The sequence below is a fragment of the Trichosurus vulpecula genome, chromosome 1 (genome assembly GCF_011100635.1).
Source record: "Trichosurus vulpecula isolate mTriVul1 chromosome 1, mTriVul1.pri, whole genome shotgun sequence".
Taxonomy (NCBI): Eukaryota; Metazoa; Chordata; class Mammalia; order Diprotodontia; family Phalangeridae; genus Trichosurus; species Trichosurus vulpecula.
Window position 1 is genome coordinate 554,825,104 of NC_050573.1, and position 24,501 is coordinate 554,849,604.

Sequence of the window (24,501 nt, forward strand, 5' to 3'; positions counted from 1 at the left end):
CAAGGGAGAAAATTCAATAAAGGGGGATGGGTTGGGAAGGAGCAAAATATAGTGAGTCTTTCACAACATGAGTATTGTGGAAGGGTTATGCATAATGATAGGCATGTGGCCTATGTTGAATTGCTTGACTTCTTTGGGAGGGTGGGTGGGAAGGGAAGAGGGGAGAGAATTTGGAACTCAAAGTTTTAAAAACAGATGTTCAAAAACAAAAAAAAAAGTTTTTGCATGCAAATAGAAAATAAGATACACAGGCAATGGGGCGTAGAAATTTATCTTGCCCTACAAGAAAGGAAGGGAAAAGGGGATGGGAGGGGAGTGGGGTGACAGAGGGGAGGGCTGACTGGGGAACAAGGCAACCAGAATATATGCCATCTTGGAGTGGGGGGGAGGGTAGAAATGGGGAGAAAATTTGTGATTCAAACTCTTGTGAAAATCAATGCTGAAAACTAAATATGTTAAATAAATAAATTTAAATTTAAAAAAAAGAAAAAAAAATGAAAAGGATTCACTCATCACCAGTGTAGATTATTAGGAGCTATTATGCCTAGTTATATACCAACAAATGTAACAACCTAAATGAAATGGATGAATTTTTATAAAAATATAAATTGCCCAGGTTAACAGAAGACGAAATAGAATAATTAAATAATTCTATCTTAGAAAAAGAAATTCAACAAGTTATCAATGAGCTCCCTAAGAAAAAAATCTCCAGGACCAGATGGATTCACAAGAGTATTCTAGCAAACATTTAAAAAACCATTAATTCCAATACTACAGAAAAATAGCCAATGAAGGAGTCCTATCAAATTCTTTCTACAACACAAATATAGTACTGATACCTAAATCAGGAAGAGCAGAAACGGAGAAAAAAAACTATAGGCCAATTTCCCTAATGAATATTGATGAAAAAAATCTAAATAAAATACAAGTAAAGAGATGACAGCAATACTGACCAGGTGGGATTTATATAAGGATGCAGGGCTTGTTAAATATTAGAAAAACTATGAGCGTAATTGACTATATCAATAACAAAAACAACAAAAATAATATTCTCTCCATATATGTAAAAAAAACTTTTGATAAAACACAACACTCATTGCTATTAAAAACTCTAGGAAGCATAGGATTAAATGAAGCTTTCCCCTAGCTGATAAGCATTATCTATCGAAAATCATAAGCAAACATTATCTGTAATGAGCATAAGCTAGAAGCCTTCCCAATAAGATCAGAAATTAAGCAAGGATGCCCATTATGACCACTATTATTCAATTTTGTACTAAAAATGTTAGCTAGAGCAATGAGAAAAAAAATAAATTGAAGGTGTTAGAATAGTCAGCAAGGAAACAAAACTATCACTCTGCAGATGATATAATGGTATACTTAGAGAATCCTAGAGAATCACATAAATGTGACAAATCACATAAATATCACATAAATGGTATGCTTAGAGAATCGTAGAGAACTTGCATAAATCAACATCATTTCTATATATCAGTAACAGAACTCCAGCAAGAGATAGAAATAGAAATCCATTTAAAATAATTGAAATAGTATAAAATATTTAGAATTCCACTTGCCAAGACAAACCTAGAAAAGATATGAACTACTACTGCACAACTATACAACACTTTTCACGTAAATAAAGTTAATCTAAACAACTGGAGAAGTATTAATTGCTCATGGTAGCCTGAGCCAATACAGTAATATGACAATTCTACCTAAATTAATTTACTTATTCAGTGCCATAGAAATCAAAATGCCAAAATTATTTAATGGAACTAGGAAAAATAATAACAAAATTCACCTGGAAGAACAAAACTTCAATAATATTAAGAGAATTAATGGGAAAAATATGAAGGAAGGCAGTACCAGATCTCAAACTCTATTACAAAGTAGTAATCATCAAAGCAATCTGGTATTGGCTAAGAAATAGAGTGGTGGATCAACAGAATAGATTGGGTATACACAGTAGTAGATGACCATAGTGAAATAGTATTTGATAAACTGAAAAATCCAAGCTTTGGGGAAAGGAAGTTACTATTTGACAAAAATTTCTGGGAAAACTAAAAAGCGGTTTGGTAGAAATGAGGTATAGAAAAGCATCTCACACCATGTTCCAAGATAAATTCTAAGTGGGTACGTGATCAAGAAACAAAAAGTGATATTATAAGCAAATCAGGGAAGCATGGAATACTTGACCTGTGAGACGTATGGACAAAGGAAGAATTTATGGACAAACAAGAGATAGAGAACATTACAGTAAATAAAATAGATAATTTTGTTTACATTAAATTAAAAAGGTTTTGCATAAACAAAACCAATGCAGCCAAGATTAGAAGGAAAGCAACAAAACAGAAAACAATTACCACAATTTTTTCTAATAAAGTACTTATTTCTCAAATGTATAGAAGTCTGAATCAAACTTATAATAATACAAGTCATTCCCCAATTGAATAATGGTCAAAGGACATGAACAGGCAGTTTTCAGATAAAGAAATGAACGCTATCTATACTCATATGAAAAATGCTTTAAATCACTATTGATTAGAGAAATGCAAATCAAAACAATTCAGAGGAACCACCTCACACCTATCAGATTGGCTAATATGACAGAAAAGGAAAACAAAAAATGTTGAAGGAGAGGTGGAAAAATTCAGACACTAATGCACTCTTGGTAGAGTTGTGAATTTATCCAACAATTTTGGAGGGCAATTTGGAACTATGCTTAAAGGGCTATACCTTTTCACCAAGCAATACCACTAGTAGGTATGCATCCCAGAGATTTTTAAAAAGGGAAAAGGATGTACAAAAATATTTATAGCAGCACTTTTTGTGGTGGCAAAGAATTGGAAATTGAGGGGATGCTTATCAATTGAGGAACAGCTGAACAAATTGTGGTATATCATTGTGATGGAATACTATTGTGCTATAAGATATAATGGGCAGAATGTTTTCAAAAAAACATGGGAGGACTTATATGAACTGATGAAAAGTGAAGTGAGCAGAGCCAGGAGACCAAGACAATCTCAAAGGATTTATGATGAAAACCTCCAGAGAAAGAAGTGATGGAATCTGAATGCAGATTGAAACATTTTTTTTTACTTTTTTCTTTTTCTTTTGGTCTGTGTTTTCTTTCACACCATGACTAATATTGAAATATGTTTTGCATAACTGTGCATGTATAATCTACATCAAAGTGCCTGGTTTCTCAAAAGGGGGAAGGGGAGAGGAATTTTGGAAATCAAAATTATGAAATAAAAATTAAAAATTGTTTTACATGTATTGAGAAAAAAATAAATAAAAACTTTCTTTAAAAAAGTTTGCCTTTACTTGAGACAAAATACAGGGACTGCAGAATCCTAAAAAGTTTTTTCTAAAGAGAACCTTAAAAAACATATTCCTGCCCCTCATTTGCCAAAGGTCATTTAGCTAGGCAGATTTGTACTTGAGTCCCATTTTTTTTCTGCATTACTCTACGCCAAATAAGAAATCCTCAGTTGGAGAACTTTAAAATTAGTTCTTAATTAAATTACATATTTTTTCAATTAACAAAAATATACTCTCTCTCCTATTCTGCCTCCAAGTCTGACTATTGAAAAAGAAAGAAAAACAAAAGCTTTGTAACTGATATGAATATTCAAACTAAAAAAAAAATTCAGCATTGGTCATGTCCTAATATTATTTGCCCTAATCTGCACCCTGAGGTGAAGAATGATGCATCTCTTTTTGTCATTTCTCTTTCAGGAGGTTGGTGGCATACTTTATTCATGAATCCTCTAGAATTGTGACTGGTCATTACATTAATAAGCATTCTTTGGTATTCCGAATTGTCTTTACAATGTTATTATTGTGGAAATTGTTCTCTTAGTTCTGTTTACTTTACTCCACATCTGTTCATGCAAATCTTCCTAGGTGTCTCTGAAACTGCCTTCTTTATAATTTCTTAAATCATAGTATTATTTCATCACATCCATATGGCATAATTTGCTCAGACATTCCCCTAGTAAGTGAACCATTCTTCATTTCCAATTTTTCCCACCACAAAAAAAGGTGCAAAAAAGTTTTTTTTACATCAGCCCTTTACCACTTTCTTTGGTTTCTTTGGAATTGCTGGGATGAAGGATAAGCACAACTTCGTGACCTTCTGGGCATACCCTAATTCTAAATTGCTTTTCTGAATGTTTAGACCAGTTGACAGCTCTATCAATAATTCATTAATGTACTTGGTTTTCCAAAGCCCCTCCAGCATTTGTACTTTTACTTTTTATTTGCCAACTTCACCAATCTAATGATTGTGAGGTAGAAATTCATAATTGCTTTAATTGGCATTTCTCTAATTATTAAGTGTTTTGGAACATTTTTAAAATATAGCTCTTATTAGTGAAAACTGTCTGTTCATATCTCTTAACCATTAATCAATTGCCAAATGGCTCATATTCCCATGAAGTTGAATGAATTCCCTATCTTGGAAATGAGACCTTTATCATAGTAACATTGCAAAGACTTCCCTCCTCCTCCAGTTATCTTGTTGTCTTCTAATTTTAGTTGTATTGGGTTTTTTGTGCAAAACCTTTTAATTTCATATAATCAAAATTCCCAGTTAATCTTTTGTGATCTTCTCTTTCATTCGTTCATGAGCTTTTCTGTCCATATATCTGAAAAGTATTTTCTTATTTGCTACTTTGTTTATGATGACACCATTTATGTCTAAGTTGTGTGTCCATTTGGACTTTACTTTCATATGTGGTTTGAAATGTTAGTCTACACCTAATTTCTGCCAGAATACCTTCCAGTTTTTTCCAGGAGTTTTAATTGAAAATCAAACATTCTGCACAAGTGGCCAATAAGAAAAGAAATGAACTTTCACTAGTATATAGAGGTATTGTATTAATCCTAGATTACATATAAATTATTTCCTAATAGCTTTGAATGTATAGTCCTAAACATGAAGCATTCTCAACTGATCTAGAATTTTGTTCAGTTTAATTCAATATCAATTCATGGAATTTCTATTAAATGTATAGTAATACATTTGCATATTTGTATACATACACACACATAACTATTTACATTGCATGTGTACAAGTGTGTACATACATTCGAGTATGTACTACATTTCATGTACACATATATGTATACATACACATAAATTCACATATTCATGTGTGTACATATATGTGGGTGTGTAAGTACACATACCTACATAATATGTACTCATACATGAATTTGTTGTTGCTGTTCAGTTGTTTTCCATTGCATTGGGCTCTGCAACCCCATTAACAGTTTTCTTGGCAAAGATACTGGAGTGGTTTGTTATTCCCTTCTCCAGCTCATTTTACAGCTGAAGGAACTGAGGCAAACAGGGTGAAGTGACTTGCCCAGAGTCACACAGCTAGTAAGTGTCTGAGGCCAGATTTGAACTCAAGAAGAGCTGCCTGTTGTACATGCATATATAGCCATATTTTGCTCACATAGCTCACCTAGCATAGCCATATTTTGCTCACATAAACCTTAAAGTCTTTTGAGTTGCTCAACTCCTTTAGATAAAAAACAAATAGCTGTATAGGTATGCAAACATATCATAGGCAGTCTGGTGTAATGGGTAGAGAACAAGCATCAGAATCAGGAGGAAATGGATTCAAGTCTTGTCCCTGACATAAACCAGCTCTGTGACCTTGGGCAAGTCACCTAATCTATCAGTGATTCTAAGATGATAAATTCCAGAGCAAGTAATGATGTGCATTGTTAGAGGGAATGTTTTACCCTATAATTTGCTCTCTCTCCATATATATACATATATATATATATACATACACACACACATATACGTATATATGTGTGTGTGTATACATGCATTTATATGTATATATACATACACATACCTTTAGGCATGCAGAATGATGTATATTTTGTGTTCTGTATATAGAAATGAATCTACTCTGAATTATAACTGTAATTCAATAAAGAGGATAATATATCAACAAAAAACCAGAAAGTCACATAATACAGAATAAGGCTGGCAAATGGAATGTATATGTTAGCTGTGGTCATGATTCTATAAAGATTTAGAGTTGCAACATTCAGAGGGTTGTGGCTTTTTTTGTTTGTTTATTTTGTTTTTATTTTTGGTTGGTGGTTGATTTTTTAAAGCAGGACTCTTTTATAGCTGCTGGCAGTTAGTTTAGGGCAATGGCTATTTTTTTTTGTTAACTTCAATATAATTTTCATCACATTTGATTTTAGACACTGAAATTACCCATAATTGTTCCTGTCCCATTTCTATGTTAATATGAACAATTATAATGGATTATCCTCTTGTTTTCTTGGCTATTTGTTGCTGCCTTTTTGTTGTTGTTTGAGCTCAACATCATAAAGCAATTCCACAAATTACTGGTAATGTTATTCAGATATTTAATTTATTTTCTGCATGCATAATCAGCCATAAATACATTTTAGCTATTAGATATGACAAAAATATAATATAATTTGAGCCCAAACAAAGTCAAAATAACATTAAGGAGGAAATGCAAAACCACAAAAAGTCAGGAAACTAGGGACTGAATCCATTACCAATATTCAGTGTATTGGAGACCTGCAATGTACATACTGGGTATGGTCTGGTGGAACGAATGCTGTATCTGGAGTCAAGAATCCTTGGTTCAATTCTTGCCCATGCCACTATCTTGTCAAGGAAACTTAAACAAGTCAATTAATTTATGTGAGCCTCAGTTTCCTCATTTCTGATATGGGATAATTCAACAAACTGGCACAACAAAGTGAAAGTGAAAGGAATAAACACTTATGTAGCACCTACTATGTGCTAGAGGCTGCTAGGCACTTTTTCCAAATATTATCTAATCTGATCCTCACAACAATCCTGCAAAGTAGGTGCTATTAACATTTCCCTTTAGTATTGAGGTAATAGAGGCAAGCAGTGCTTAAGTGCCCAGAGTTCCGAAGGTAGTAAGTGCCTGAGGTCAGATCTGAACCCAAATCTTCCTGACTCCAGGGATCTATCCACTGTTCCACCAGCTGCTGAACCTCTTTGCTCCCCCTGTAGTTACAGGAACACGTGACGATCAATCAGAAGATGTGTCATCTGGGCAAAATTAAGGGCTCATCTCACACCAAGGGGACATTGCCCAAAGGCATCACTGTGGAAGTAGAGTGCATGCTTCATAATATGGACCCCGCTGCAAAAGAAACCTTTTCTAACACAAAATAAAGAAAGTGAATGAAAAAGACTGGGCCACACTTCCCTTCAACCTACTGTCAAAGGCAGTGCATGAACACTTGCTTTTTAGATACCGGTTCAGCATGTAGAATATCTTTCCTATTTGGGTTCTAGATGTTGCTGATCATAAACAAATCTTTTTTCTATTTTTTCCCAGAATAAAATGCCTCAGACAGTTCCCTGCTGTCTCACCTCAACTCTTCTTTTAAGGTGCTCTTTTAGTTCCTCTGGTTTGGATGAGGGAGAAAACATCAATTAGATCTCAGGCTGCCTATACACCTGCTCGTCTCCTTTTGAGACAGTGGAATATGTGTGCACTGTACAGCACTGTGATTAGGCAGCAGCGCAGAGAAGAATATGATCCACTCTTCAAAATTGGAGAATTTCCTGTTCTTGTAGTTTTGTGACAATTTGGTAACAGCTGAAATTTCAGGATAGTGATTAATAATTGTCTTCATTGGAAGTAATCACAAGGAGTATGGGGTCCTTTGTCTGAAGAGAAAGTGGGTCAATCAACAGTTATTAAGCACCTACTATGTGCCCTCTAAGTGATGGGGGTACACATAAAGGGAAAATATGGTGTCTCATCTCAAGGAGTTCACAGTCTAATGGGGAGAGAGCAGGCAAATAAGTATGTACTAGCAAGATGTATGCAGGATCAATTGGAAATTATCGATAAATGGAAGACCATATCATTACGAGGCATTGAGAAAGACTTCTTGTGGAAGGTGGGATGTTAGCTGGCACTTGAAAGAATCCTAGGAAGCCAGGAGGCAGAGATGAGGAGGGAGAGCACTCCAGACATGGGGAACAGACAGTGAAAATGACCAAAGTTGAGAGATAGAGGATTTTGTGTGAGGAAGAAGGCCAGGGTCACTAGACTGAAGAATATGTTGGCCAGTGTGGCATGAAACAGGGTGGGGGTGGGAAGAAGAAGACAGGGATATAAAGTATAAGACTGGAGAAAGAGTCTAATGCTGCCTCTACCCTCACTATGTGTGACCTTAGACAAGTCACTTCTCCTGTCCAGACCTGTTTCCTCATCTGTAAAATGAAGAAACAACAGTCCTCTAAGTCTCTCTTATTTCTCATGCTCTGTAACTGTATGTACTCAGTGTAATTCAATCTTGTAATTGAAGCTCAAGAGAGAACATATAAATTATTTGGACCCTGACTGTTAATGCTTCTTCTGAAGAAGCTCCTGCCCACCTCACCGTCTTGAAACTTTCTGGTACAGCAAACCAAGATTGGTGGTTTTGTATCACCTTCGAATGACAAATTAAGGGTCAAATTTAAAAATCACAGGGGAGCTGTACATGGTGACTGAAGTTTTGGGTTGTGCCTGATGCCTGGAGATAAATGTGCTTATGTGTTGGGGCAGATATTACAGAGAGAAGCAAATGAAAAGTTTTCAGAACCCAAAGGAGCAGTTTTTCTTCCCATTCCTTTAAACCAATGCAGCAGTATCTGAATGATTGAATTAATAAGTCAATTAATGAACAAGTGACAAAAATATTTATTAACTTCTTATGAATGTACTATTACCCCTATGTAATAGGGGTATCTTTTACGATTTACCTCCTTGATATGGCGATTTGGTGTTTCCTACTCTCTAGCCTCCCTTCCTCCATTCCCAACTTCCTAATTTACTAGGGATGCTTTGAAACTTGCCTCTATCTCCAAAAATAGATATGTTTTAAGCCAGTCTAATAAGTGCAAGCCTGAAGGGCATTGAGTGAGAGTCTGGTATTGTAGAGTAGTAACCTCAATCATGTGGGACCTCCAAATAAGTAGATGTCTATTACCCCCTTGGCAACCCTGTTTAAACAAAGCATTTTATAATATGGCTGTATTTTTTTCTTTTTTCTTTTGCCATGAACATTGTCCAGCATTCCATGTCTTCATTGGTTGGCTGCTTTTCATGACTGGGTTAGCTGGGAGGTGAGGAAGAGTTCCTGCATCTGGGGAAGACTTCCTAAATATTAATTGATTCCAGTATTCAAATTGCTGCTGAACCCAGTGACCTTCCTGTGGACTTAAGATGATCTAACTAGCAGAGAAACTTGAAAAGAAAGGCTTGAAGAACTCCAAGTGACTCCAAAGTTCTTGCATAGGCTTGTTAAAAGTATGCTGCTGAGTCTGGGCTTAAAGCTTCAAGAAAACAAGTCTAGGGAGACTCTTCTCTATTCCACACTCCTACTCCTTTAGATGCCTTGAGCCTTGGAAGTGATATCAAAGATCACTCACTTTAGCATCACTTGAATGCATTATATGAGGAATGAACTTTCTTTTCCCATAATGTACTATTAGAAATGTGTTATTTCCCAGTAAGAGACATGCATCATATGTTAGTAGGGAAATATTTTTGTCTTAAGAATATACCTTTCTAGTCACTTTATAAGACAGAAAAATGGGCACAAGACTCTGGGAACTGGCATATCCATATGGAAAACTTCCCCTAATTTATACTATTTGCAGATCATGCTTGTGTATGCGTGTGTGTGTGTGTGTGTGTGTAGGAAGCTTATTTCTGCCTTTAATGTTTTTGCTACATATGTCTAGCTATGTGATCTCTGGATTAAAGACCATAGATATTATAATCATTTTCTTCTTTTCAAAAATATTTGAATTTAAGAAACATTAGATAAGATGAACATTTTCATATGCAATGTGGAAGAGGAGACGATTGTGCATGAAATTATATGTCTTTATTCTGTAGAACTTACTTTCCTTTTTAAGGATGCTGGGTGATATGGAAGTTTGAGAGCAATTCCAAGCTGTTTAAATTTATAACTATACTGAGACTTCTTGAGCATCCTGTGTAATAATTTCAATATGCAACCTTCAAAGATATTCTGCTTGTCTGTGATTTCTGTTCATTTTTACAATATTGTTTTTATAATATAAATTTCTCTCCTTGTTCTGCTCACTTCATTCTGCTTTAGTTCATATAAATCTTTCCAGATTTCTCTGAAACTATCTCTTTCATAATTTTTATGGTATGGTAGTATTCCATTGCATTCACATGCCATATTTTTTCAGTCATTCCCAAAACAATGGGCGCTGTCATCATTGATCATCAAAACTTGCTGCTATGATCATTTTTGTGCATATGTGTACAATGATCTCTTTAGGGTATAAGCCAAGGATCAAAGAGAATGAAGAGTTGAGGGACTTTTTTGCCATAGTTACAAATGACTTTTAAAAATGGCTGGACCAGCTAATAGCTCCACCAACTGTGAATTAATATCTGTTTTGCCTTAGCTCCTCCAACTCTTGTCATTTTCTTTTCTGCTATTTTTACCAATATGATAGGTATCAAGTAAAACCTCTTTAATGTGCATTTCTCTAATTAGTAGTGATCTGGAGCATGTTCTCATGTGGTTTTGATAGTTTAAATATCATTCTTTGGAAACTGCTTATGCATATCCTTTGACTGTCCCTGGGGAAATGGCTCTTGTTCTTGTATATTTTAATCAGTTCGTTGTTTATCTTGGAAAAAGAAATGAGATCCGTATCTTGCTGCCAATATTATGTCACTTTTTGGGAATAATTCCAAATTGCTTTCCAGAATGTTAGATTATTTGACAGATCCAACAATAGGGATAGGTGTGCCTCACTCCAACATTTGTTATGTTTGCCAATAATCTGGGTGCAAAGCAAAACCTAAGAGCTATTTGGATTTGCATTTCTCTTATTATTTGTGAAATGGAATAATCATATGACTGTAAAATTCATATTTATTCTTTTGAGAACTGCTTGAATAAATGTTTTGCATCACTTACCCATTTGAGAATTGATCTGATCTTATATATTTGTTAGTTTCCTGTATATCTTGGATATCAGACCATTTATATTTATACATATATATGTATATATATATATATATATATATATATATATATATACATACATACATACATATATATGTTTGAGGGAATGATTTTTTCCCATGAACAATATCTAATTTTGGTTTTTGGAGAAGTTACTGAAATCACGCGTTTCATCTTAATACCTTGTTGATTAGGAATTCTTCCATCCATAGCTGTAAAAGTTGCTTATCTCTTCAAATTTTCTTAATAGTGTGATCTTTAATATTCATGTCATATGTTTATTTTGAGCTCATTAAAAATTAGGCTAACCTTAATTTCCACGCAACTCTGTCTGTGTTCTAGTTTTCCCAGAAATTCTTGGCAAGTAGTTCCATTCAAATGGCTTATGCTAGGTTTATCAAACACCTATACATGTAACTGAATTTGATTGTTTCTGTTGCTTCCTTACTCTATTCTGCTGATCTATATTTCTATTATTGTTTCTTCTCCCCCATGATTTCCTTTATGATTCTACACTTTTTTGTTCCTCTAAATTAATGTCATTATTTTCTTTATCTATAGAAGCACTCCTTTGGTACTTTGATATAATCTCAACTCTGTAAAATAAATTAGGTAGTATCATCATTTCAATTTTTGTACAGCCAAATCATGAGCAAATATCTTTCCAATTATTCATCATTTTGAAATTTCTTTACGTATATTTTAAATTGCATTTCTGTGTCTCAAGTGTGTTTTGGTAGAACAATTTTCAGTTATGTTACGTACTTTCTAAGTATTTTGAATGAGATTTTTCTTTCCTAATTTTTTTCTGATTGATATATAGAAATGCTGATAATTTTTGATATTTATTTTATATTCTCTCTTCCAGGTCATGTCCACAAGTTAGAGGACTAAACATTTCTTTGATCCCCATGACCTCTTAAACCTATCCGAAACAGAGATTATGTGCCAAAGATAAAGCTACTTCAGCTATCTCCATGGTTTAGGACCCCAAAGAATGCTATAAATGAACTACTAAGAAGTTTACTTCTTTTCAGAGTGAGAGTCCAAGAGGACCGCATAGCAGGATATGTAACACCTTCTCCTAGTCCTTCTCAGGCTACAATGAGAAAACCCACTCCTAAATCTGCAGCAATGAAGGAAAACAATATGAACACAGAAATGCCAAGTCTGCAAAATCCCCAAAGCAGCTTTCCACTCAGTCTATTTGTAACCCATATACCAGGTATCTGAGTGATGATGTTGCCTTTAAAAAGAGTTAAGAATCAATCCCTGAGTTTCTGCATACCAATGGTATTTCCTTTTTTTCCTTTATGAAAGACTCCTATTGGGGCAGGAGGTTCTGGGTACCCCTCAGAAACTGTGTTCCTTGATATACTTTTATTTGTATTTATCATATCCACTGATGGAATACTTCAATTCCCACATAAGGCATAGAATATGAAGAATAAAAAATAGGCTGTTATTGCTAAGTTTTAATGAGTGAAGAAGCATTTAGGAAAAGAGCAGTCCTTGGGGGGAGGGTTGTATGGGAGTGCTTTTTGCCCCATCCTTGGACTTGCTCTTAGTGGCCTCAATCCTTGGATTTCATGGCATCTCTAAGAGAAAGGAAACTAGTGTTTACCATGCCCCAGCCCAAGACAAGACGGAGAGAACATGAGTATTTCAGAGCTGATGCATTGGCTGCCTGGTACTCAACCCATGCTATAATTGTTTTGAATGCAAACACCATCAAAATCTTTCTTACCTCCCCACCCCCTTAAAATGAGAAACTTATTCTTTAGGTTGATTAGAGGTAGAAATTTAAGGCAGGAGATTTCAATTAGGTCAGTCTCCAAAGGCAGCAAGCACTCTAACAGTCTTTGTTCGAGAGCTAGGAAATGATAAAATTATCATGAGCTAATCTCAGAAGCTCAAAGACCTGGATTCAACCTCTGACACATACTTACTGTGTAACTCTGGGCAAGTCACTTAACCTCCCATTTCCCCAGGAAATAGCTTTAGCACTGTAAGTTGAGGAACAATTGAAGGTAGAGAGAATTTTCTTATTGGGAAGCTCCCTATACTAATGAAGTCATAAGTTTGGACCTTCCTATCTTAACCTCTAAAAATTATGATGATGCATTTTAAAAAAAAAATTCAGAATTCCCATGTCTGCCCCCGGGACAATGTTTAGCCAACTTCTATTTAACATATGTGTGGGAGGAAGAATCTGTCGAGGGACCTTGGTCCTACAATGAACAACTGCACTGTAATCTCTGTATAATGGTTCACTACACAACAGAATTTGATATGAAGTAGATTTGAATTGGGTCTCATCCAAAAACATTTAATTATAGAGCTACCAAAAAGACCTTAGTATAAAGTGTTCTCACCCACAGAGTGGGTTCTTCTTCTAGACCAGGCCTGTACAACCTGAGCCACTTATAGCCCACGGGCACACCAAAGGATTTTGGGTGATCTGCAAAAACATTTTTTGTGAGCTGCCCAAAATCCTTTGGCATGCTACAAGTGGTTGTGCAGGCCTGTTCTAGACCTTCAGAACATCTTTATAAATGAATCTTAAGTATATAATTGTTTCGTGATAATGAGGTTTAGCCAACTGGTAGACCCATGACTGTACTGTGACAACCCTTCTTCCCCTAAAGCTGGTATGCAGATGAAATATTAGAAAGAAATGTCAATCAATTGAGTACCTACTAATTTTCATATACAGTACTAGGTACTGGGGATACAGATACAAACAATGAAACAATTTCTACCTTTAAGGAGTTTGCATTTCAATGAGGGAGCTTCCAGCTTATCTTTTCTGAGTCTGGTGACCATCAAGGACTTCTAAAGATCATTTAATTCAATCCTATCATTTTATGTACAAGAAAACTAATACGGAATCAGAAAGACCTGGGTTCAAAACTGGCCTCTGACACTTACTGGCTGTGAGGCCCTGGTCAAGTTACTTAACCTCTGAGTACCTCAGTTTCATCATCTTTAAAATGGCCTCTAATATCTTTTCATCTCTAATTCTATGATCCTATGGGTCTATAAACCTATGATTCAGATATGAAAGGGGCTTCACATGTCATCTAGTCCAGCATATAGGGACTACTTAATAATTGCTTATTTCCTGGCTTGATGGGAGCCCAGAAAGTGGAGATGACTTGACCATGGTCACTTCCAAACCCATCATGAGTTCCAGTCTCTTATCTTTGTCTCCTGATTCCTACTTCATTCTTCTCCAAACATACCAAAATATCCCCCACTATGTCTTTCTTTGCCTCTTCCCTTGTGGAATTGGGACACCGATTTTTCTTCATTTCTAGGATAGACATAATCAGGAAGACACCTCATCCTCCTCTACCTGCTGGAGGATGCTTAGAATTTCACTGCTAGAGCGTCATCATTTTAAATTAAACCTATTGTATTTGAAACACAATTATCTCTGAGAAGAGTAGCTTTAATCCTTTATACTAAAGAATGAAGAAAGGATTTAAGGGTAGGCTTTTTAAAAAATATTTTTCCAATTACACGTAAAAACAATTTCTATGCTTCATTTTTTCAAATTCTGAGTTCTACATTTTCTCTCTCCTTTATCCCCTCAACCTTTATTGAGATGACAAGCAATATGACATAGGTTATACATGTGCAGTCATGCAAAACATATTTCCATATTAGTCATGTTGTGAAAGAAAACACAGACCAAAAAAAAATAAAGAAAAAGAAAGCCATAAAGGCCATTCAGTATGCATTCAGACTCCATCAGTTCCTTCTCTGGAGGGAAATGGCACTTTTCATCACAAGTCCTTTGGAATTGTTTTGGATGATTGTATTGCTGAAAATAGCGAAGTCATTTGCAGTTGATCGTCATACAATATTGCTGTTATTGTGTACACTATTCTTCTGGTTCTGCTCACCTCACTTTGTATCAGTTCATGTATGTGTTTCCAGGTGTTTTCTGAAACTGTCCTGCTCATCATTTCTTATAGCATAGTAGTATACCATTGCAAGAATGTATCACCACTTGTTCAGTCATTCCCCAATTGATGGGCATGCCCTCAATTTTTAAATTCTTTGCTACCACCAAAAGAGCTGTTATAAATATTTTTATACATATAGGTCTTTTGCCTTTTTAAAAATCTCTTTGGAGCAACACATAGGGGGCGGAGCCAAGATGTTTTTGTACAAAATGTTTTTTTACAAAAAAAGCCAATGCAACAAAAATTAGGAGGGAAGCAGAAAATTGAGAGAAAATCTTTACAACTAGTATCTCTGATAAAGGCCTCATTTCTAAAATATACAGGGAACTGGGCCAAATATATAGGAATACAAGCCATTCCCCAATTGAGAAATGGTCAAAGGACATGAACAGGCAGTTTTCAGAGGAAGAAATTAAAGCTATCTATAGGCATATGAAAAAATGCTCTGGACCACTACTGATTAGAGAAATGCAAATCAAAACAACTCTTAGATACCACATCTCTCCTGTCAGATTGGCTAAAATAACAAAACAGGAAAATGATAAATGCTGGAAAGGATGTGGGGAAATTGGAACATTGTTGCATTGCTGGTGGAGTTGTGAGCTGTTCCAGCCATTTTGGAGAGCAGTTTGGAACTATGCCCAAAGGGCTATAGATATGTTCATACCCTTTGACCCAGCAATACCACTTCTAGGGTTGTATCCCAAAGAAATCACACAAGCGGGAAAAGGACCCATATGTACAAGGATATTTATAGCAGCTCTTTTTGTGGTAGCCAAGAATTGGAAATCAAAGGGATGCCCATCAATTGGGGAATGGCTGAACAAGCTGTGGTATATGAAGGTAATGGAATGCTATTGTGCCATAAGAAATGGGGATGATGCAGACTTCATAACAACCTGGAAAAACCTACACGACATAATGCTGAGTGAACAGAGCAGAGCCAGGAGAATGTTGTGCACAGCCACAGATATATGGATCCCGTGAGGACCAACCCTGACATACTGCGCTCTTCACAGCAACCTAAGGGGCAAGGACAACTCCAGGGGACTCAAGATGGAGAATGCTGTCTTCATCCAGAGAAAGAACTGTGAAGTTTGAATACAGATCGAGGCACACTACATGCTCGCCTTTTTTGCTTCTCTTTTGTTTTTGTTTTTGGGTTGGGTTTTTTTTTTGGTTCTGTTTCTTCTTTCTCATGATTCATTCCATTGGTCAAAATTCTTCTCCACTACTTGACTAGTGCATAAATTAATTCAATGCCAAGTTGTACATGACAGTTATATGAGATTCCATGCCGTCTTGGGGAGGGAGGAGGGAGGGAGGGGAGAAAATCTGGAACTCAAAACTATGTAGAACTGTGTGTGGTAAACTAAAAATAAATAAAGAAATTAAAAAAAAATCTCTTTGGAGCAACACATAGGGGGTGGAGCCAAGATGGCAGCTGGTAAGCAGGAACTAGTGTGAGCTCCGTACCGAGTCCCTCCAAAAACCTATAAAAAATGGCTCTGAACCATTTCTAGAATGGCAGAACCCACAAAACAGCAGAGGGAAGCAGGGCTCCAGCCCAGGACAGCCTGGATGGTCTCTGGGTGAGGTCTATCCCACATGGAGCTGGGAGCTGGGAACGGAGTGGAGCAGAACCCAGCCTGAATGGCGTGGACCATCCAGACCAGAAGCTGGGCGGAGGGGGCCCTTAGCGCCTTGAATCAGTGAGCTGCGGCAGTTACCAGACTCCTTAACCCACAAACACCAAAGACTGCAGAGAAAGTTAGTGGGAAAAGCTGCGGGAGTAGAAGGAGTTCACAGTTCGACTTCCAGCCCCGGGGGCAGCGGAGGTGGGGCAGCTACAGCTGTTGTTACTTCCGGCTCCAGGCCCACCTGGTGGGAGGAATTAAGTAGCGGATCAGAGTAGGAGTGCACGGCCTGCCGAAGATCTAAGCCCAGTCCGGGCTGGGGGTTGGGGAAGGAGCAGTGCTGGTGTGGCAGAGCTGGCGCATCCCCCTCAAACGTGGAACATAGAACTCTCTAGTCTACAAGCACTCATACCCCACTGAAAAACTCAAAGGTCAAGTTAGTTGGCTGGGAATATGGCCAGGCAGCGAAAACGCACCGAGATTCAGTCTCAGACTTTGCATTCTTTCTTTGCTGATAAAGAAGACCAAAACATACAGCCTAAAGAAGTCAATAAAGTGCAAGAGCCTACACCAAAAGCCTCCAAGAAAAACATGAACTGGTCCCAGGCCATGGAAGAGCTCAAAAAGGATTTGGAAAAGCAAGTTAGAGAAGTAGAGGAAAAATTGGAAAGTGAAATGAGAAGGATGCAAGAAAACCATGAAAAACAAGTCAAGGACTTGCTAAAGGAGACACAAAAAAATACTGAAAAATACACTGAAGAAAACAACACCTTAAAAAATAGACTAACTCAAATGGCAAAAGAACTCCAAAAAGCCAATGAGGAGAAGAATGCCTTGAAAGGCAGAATTAGCCAAATGGAAAAGGAGGTCCAAAAGACCACTGAAGAAAATACTAATTTAAAAATAAGATTGGAGCAAGTGGAAGCTAGTGATTTTATGAGAAATCAAGATAGTATAAAACAGAACCAAAGGAATGAAAAAATGGAAGACAATGTGAAATATCTCATTGGAAAAACCACTGACCTGGAAAATAGATCCAGGAGAGACAATTTAAAAATTATTGGATTACCTGAAAGCCATGATCAAAAAAAGAGCCTAGATATCATCTTTTAAGAAATTATCAAGGAGAACTGCCCTGATATTCTAGAGCCACAGGGCAAAATAGAAATTGAAAGAATCCATCGATCGCCTCCTCAAATAGATCCCGAAAAGAAATCTCCTAGGAATACTTTCGCCAAATTCCAGAGCTCCCAGATCAAGGAGAAAATACTGCAAGCAGCCAGAAAGAAACAATTTAAGTATTGTGGAAACCCAATCAGAATAACCCAAGATCTGGCACCCTCCACATTAAGAGATCGAAGGGCTTGGAATATGATATTCCGGAGGTCAATGGAGCTAGGATTAAAACCTAGAATCACCTACCCAGCAAAACTGAGTATCATGCTCCAAGGCAAAATATGGATTTTCAATGAAATAGAGGACTTTCAAGCTTTCTCAGTGAAAAGACCAGAACTGAATAGAAAATTTGACTTTCAAGCACAAGAATCAAGAGAAGCATGAAAAGGTAATCAAGAAAAAGAACAAGAAAAAGAAATTGCAAGGGACTTATTAAAGGTGAACTGTTTTGTTGACATTCCTACATGGAAAGATGATGTGTATGATTCATGAGACCTCAGTATTAGGGTAGCTGAAGGGAATATGCATACATATATGTTTATGTATATATATGGTGAATGTGTATGTATGTATATATCTATATATCTATATCTATATCTATCTACATATATATATATAGAGAGAGAGGGGGGAGGGAGGGAGAGAGCGGACACAGGGTGAGTTGAAGATGAAGGGAAGATATCTAAAAGAAATAAAATCAAATTAAGGGATGAGAGAGGAACATACTGAGAGAGGGAGATAAGGAGAGATGGAATGGGATGGATTATCTCCCATAAAGGTGGCAAGAGGAAGCAGTTCTGTGGGAGGAGGGGAGAGGGCGGATGAGGGGGGAGTGAGAGAACCTTGCTCTCATCAGATTTGGCCTAAGGAGGGAATACCATACATACCCAATTGGGAATCTTACCCCACAGGAAAGAAGAGGGAAGAAGATAAAAAATAATGGGGGGATGATGGAGGGGAGGGCAGATGGGGGTGGAGGCAGTCAAAAACAAACACTTTCGAAAGGGGACAGGGTCAAGGGAGAAAATTCAATAAAGGGGGATGGGTTGGGAAGGAGCAAAATATAGTTAGTCTTTCACAACATGAGTATTGTGGAAGGGTTATACATAATGATACACATGTGGCCTATGTTGAATTGCTTGACTTCTTAGGGAGGGTGGGTGGGAAGGGAAGAGGGGAGAGAATTTGGAACTCAAAGTTTTAAAAACAGATGTTCAAAAACAAACAAAATAAAAAATAAAATAAAAAAAAATCTCTTTGGGATAGAGGTCTAGTAGTGATATCGTTGGGTTGAGGGATATGCACAGCTTTATAGCCTTTTAAGCATAGTTCCAAAGTGCTTGCCAGAATGAATCAGTTCACAACTCCACCAATAGTGTTTTAGTGTTCCAATTTTTCCACATCCTCTCCAGTATCTGTCATTTTCCTTTTCTGTCAGTTTAGCCAATCTTATAAGTGTGAGGTGTTCTCTCAGAATTGTTTTAATTTGCATCTCTCTAGTCAATATTGATTTAGAGCATTTTTTTCAAATGATTATAGATAGCTTTTATTTCTTCTCTTGAAAACTGCCTTTTCATATCCTTTGACCACTTATCAATTGGAGAATGTCTTGTATTCTTGTAAATTTGACTCAGCTCTCTATATATTTGAGAAATGAGGCCTTTATCAAGGAAACTTGCTATAAACATTTTTCATAGTTATGATTACTGTGTATTTCCCTTCATCCTATTTTTCACATTTATCCTTCTCTCTCTCCCTTCTTTCATCTCATCCTGCCTCAAAATGTTTCCCTTCTGACCACTGCCTCCCCTCTATCAGCTCCCTCTTTTCTTATCCTATTCTCTTTTCTATAGGTTAAGAGAAAAAAATTTTCCTACTGAGTGTGTATGTTATTCCCTCTTTAAGCCAATTTTGACAAGAGTAAGATTCAAGCATTTTCAATTCCTCCATCTTCCCCTCCACTATAAAAGCTGTTTTATATCTCTTTTAGGTGAGATAATTTACTTATTCTACCTCTGTCTTTCTCCTTCTCCCACTGCATCACTCTTTCTCACCCCTTACTTTTATTTTTAAGCTATCATGCCATCATAGCCAATTCACATATGTGCCCTCTGTCTATGCATACTTCTTTTAACTTCTGTAATAATGATGGAGTTCTTAGGAGTTACACATATCATCTTCCTATGTAGGAATGTAAACAGTTTAACCTTATTGAATCTCTTGTGATTTCTCTTTCATGTTTTCCTTTTTGTGTTTCCCCTGAATTTTATATTTGAAAATCAAATTTTCTATTCAACTATGGTCTTCTCATCAGGACTACTTCGAGGTACTCAATTTCATTGGGTATCTATTTTTTCTCCCTGTAGGATATTATTCAGTTTTGCTGGGGAGGTGATTCTTGGTTATAATCCTAGCTCCTTTGCCTTCCAGAATATCCATGCCAAACCAACCAATCCTTTAAAAAAGGATGTGCTAAATCTTGTGTTATCCTGACTGTAGCTTCATGATATTTGAATTATTTCTGGCTGCTTGCAATATTTTCTCCTTGACCTGGGAGCACTGGAATTTGGCTATAATGTTCTTGGGAGTTTTGATTTGGGGATCCCTTTTGGGAGGTGATCAGTAGATTTTTTTTCAGCTTCAATTTTACCCTCTGGTTCTAGGATATCAGGGCAGTTTTCTTTAATAATTTCTTGAAATATGATGTCTAGACTCTTTTTTTGGTTGTTGCTGTCAGGCAGTCTAATAATTCTTAAATTATTTCTCCTTGATCTATTTTCCAGGCCAGTTGTTTTTTCAAAGGGATATTTCACATTTTCTTCTCTTTTTAAAATTCTTTTGACTTTGTTCTATTGTTTCTTGATTTTTCGTGGAGACATTAGATTCCACTTGTCCAATTCTAATTTTTAAGGGATTATTTTCTTCAAGGATCTTTTGTATTTCTTTTTTTATTTAGCCAATTCTACTTTTCTAAGGAATTCTTTTCACTATATTTTTGTGGATCTTTTACAATTTGACCTATTTTGTTTTTTGAGCTGCTACTTTCTTCAGTATGTTGACAATTTTTTTGAGATTTTCTTGCTTTCCTCTAATTTCTTTTTCCAATTTTTCCTCCACCTGTCTTATATGATCTTTAAAATTGTTTTTGAGCTCTCCTAGAAATTCTTTTTAGTCTTGAGACCAATTCATATTTTTCTTTGAGACTTTGAAGCTTTGTTAATTTCGTTGTCTTTGTTTGAGTTTGTGTCTTGATCTACTCTGTCACTGTAGCAACTTTGTAAGGTCTGGTTTTTTATTTTTGTTGTTTCCTGATTTTGCCACCTTATTTCTTCACTTTTAACTATATGTTAAAATTGGGTTCTGTTTCTGGGATACAGGGGGGCACTGTTCAAGCTTCAGGTATTTTGTAATGCTGTTTTCAGAGCTACTTCTGGGTGTCTGTAAATTTTGCATTCTTCCAAGGTGGTGTGATATAAAGAGACATGTGTTTATTACTGAAGTAGCAATTGGATTTGAAGCTCTTTCACACCTATTAATAGGCTATGTGACCTGCTTACATCACAGGAAGCCTAAGACACATGTGGTGGGAGGAGCTTCCTGACAGGAAAAGGAAGTTATGTCACAGAAAATGCTGAGAGAGTAATGTTACGGCTGCTACTGGCCACCCTTGTGATTGTTAGAACTGAACAGGCTGACTTAGCTGTACTGTGAGTTTGTTTTGGGGAGGACCCCAGCAGGGGGTCTAAAAGGTTTTGGGATGGCAAGGTTACAGGCTGTGATATGGTGTTTTAAGTTCCTTGCTGTTATAATAAAGTGGGTTGACTGGCTGTGGGAGCTGAACATTTGGTTATGGGATATGATTTTCTGGTGTCTGAATAAATGTTATATTTCTTTTACCTTCTTTATGGAGAGTCTCTCATACTTTGCGATACAAAACTACATAGGCATATTCACAATTATCATTGATGTTATGTTTATTGCCTTACTGTTTCAACTACTCCCCTCACCTGTGCTCTGGTCTTGAGCAACCACAAGCACTCTTTTCTACCCTGGAACTGTGACCAGGGTCTCCACTCCCCTGTGGCCATACTCTAGTGTGTAGTGCTCCTCCTTGTCCTGAGACTGCAACCCAGAACTATATATAGGTCATGCAACAGAGTCCTATAACCAATGCCAGCAAAGGGATTCCTACAATCTCCTCTGATCAGTTGTCTGACCCTCTACCATCTATGGGCTGAGAGCTCTGGAAGCTACTGTTGTTGATTCACTCACCCCTTTCCCCCAGGCCTGCTGCTGACTTGCCAGGGCTCAGCCTGCACTGGATTATAGTCCACTTTCATCTTATCAAGACAGACCATTTCTGCCAACTTTCTAAGTTGTCTTGGGCTGGAAAATTGTTTTACTTTGTCCTTTTCTTGGTTTTGCCATTCCAGAATTCATTTTGAGGTATTATTTTAAACTTGTCAAGAGAGGAATTTGGGAGAGCTCAGGTAAGTTCCTGCTTTTACTCCACTCTCTTGGCTCTCCTGAAAGTAGCTTTTTAAAAAAAGGAGGGAGAATAAAAGAACTGGAGTGCTGGAAGGAGTAGGGAAAAGTAGAGGAAAAGGACAGAGAGCAAGGTCATCCACTGGGTGTTCTTCACATTTTGTTTTTGATGAGGGCTGGCCCTGGGCATAAATGAACCCTCAGCATAGTTGAACAGTTCTTCCTAAAGAATATCTGGTGGGAAAAATATGCCAAGTACTCCTTCTACCCCCACCCCAACACTACACACACATTCACATACAAAACAAAACAAACAAGAACAAAAACAAAACTTGTCTTTTGGAAAAGAACAATATTTTGAAAACCTTCCCAACACCCTTGTGTAGAGTTACTGAGGCTGTAAACATCTGTGTTTATACCACTTTGCCTATTCCTGTGTATTATTGATGAAACCACCCCAGAGGCACCAAGGGCTTGCTTGGCTAACTCTTTAACACTGGCCAAAGGTGACTGCCTGTGCCGACAGGGCTGAGAGGGGCCTAGCAGCATCATGGACATTTTTTGAAGTGCACTGGTCCACACCAGTGATTTTGGAGATGGAGTAAATAATCATAGCTGTGGGAGGGAGCAGCAGCGGGCTTTGGCTCTTGAGCAGACAAAAAGCCTGATAAATATTACATCAACTTGAAAAGAATGCTCCATTAAGATATCAGAAAGACAGCTTCAGTTTAGGTTAGGATATTTAAAGCCCTTGGCCACCTGGGACAGAGGGAAGACAAAGCCTCTTCTGTGAGAGTTTAAGTTGCCCCACCAAGGCTATAACCACAGTGTTGCATTAGAGCGTATTTAGGGGTAGGCTGAATTACTATTTGCACAGTTGAGAGTCTTTCTTTCCTAAATTCATTGTTTAATCACTGGGTCATGCTTTTCTCAAGCCGCTTCTGATCACTTGAGTTATATTATAAAGATGATCCACTAAGTAAAGTATTCCATGTAACTCAGGCTGACCTAGATATTTAGGATCATGACTTAGAAGGGAATTTAAGGTCATCTAGTTCACCCTCTTCATTTCACAGATGACAAAAGACCTAGGGACGTTGTGAAATATACCAAGGTCACCCCAGCAGTAGTGGAAGAAGTACTATTATATGCTTGTGTACTCTGCACATGGTATCAACCTGCAACTCTCTACAGGTCCTCTTTTGCCAGGTTGGGACTGGCTTGATTCCTCCCACTCCCTGAATCCATGCTGGCATTCTGGTAGTAAGCATGCTGCTATAACTGCTTTTCAGGATCTTGGAGTAAGTTTATAATAGGGGGCAGGGGTGGAAATACATTTCTATACTCATGACTAAAGCTTCTGTGCCCCCACTGGTGTTTATCATTTACATAAATCAGCCCCAACAACACCATTAAGCCTAAACATGAAACATTTACTAAATAAAAAAGCAAAAACAAGAGTAGTAGCATAGCATTTACTAAATAAAAGGCAAAAGTTATAATAATCAAAACAAAACATGGCTTGTATAACTAGTTATAAAACTTTCCTACCAATGTACACAGTATATATGGAGGGGACTGGGAACTAACTTACAGGAAGGCATGTGAGTAGGGAAGCCTATGTGCCTGAGGCAACCTAAAATTCTAGACTTCAGACCTGGATATCTGCCAGGAAACCATTTGGACAATATGTCACATAAATGGAGGCTTCTCTCCTCTTTTGGGCCTTCTATTCTCTTGCTGGATGAAAATACTTCTCTGCTACTATTAGGCTGCAAAAGCAATGTTAAGTATTGTTGTTTTTAATTAACAGCAGTCTTAAGACAAATAACTAAAGAGTTTTCCAGGTCTATCTAGGAACTGAAGCAGAATGATATTTGTTTAGTGAAAAGCATTTCCTTTAAGCCTGGGATTTGTAAAGCTTCTCAAGTAACTCTCTATGGGCTAAGAGAGGGTTCTACCTCTCAAGCGATAGGGGTCAGTAAAGGACAAAGTAGGCAAACCTCTGAAGGGCTTCCCCTTCCTCAAGCTGTAGGTGGTGCCAGAGAGCAAGAAAGCCTTTCACCCAGTTCTTCACATAGCGTAGGATTTCCCCAGTCAGCTCCCAGCTGCAAAGGTTTCTCTCATCAGAGCATCACCTGTAGAACCTTCCTGTTCCTAGT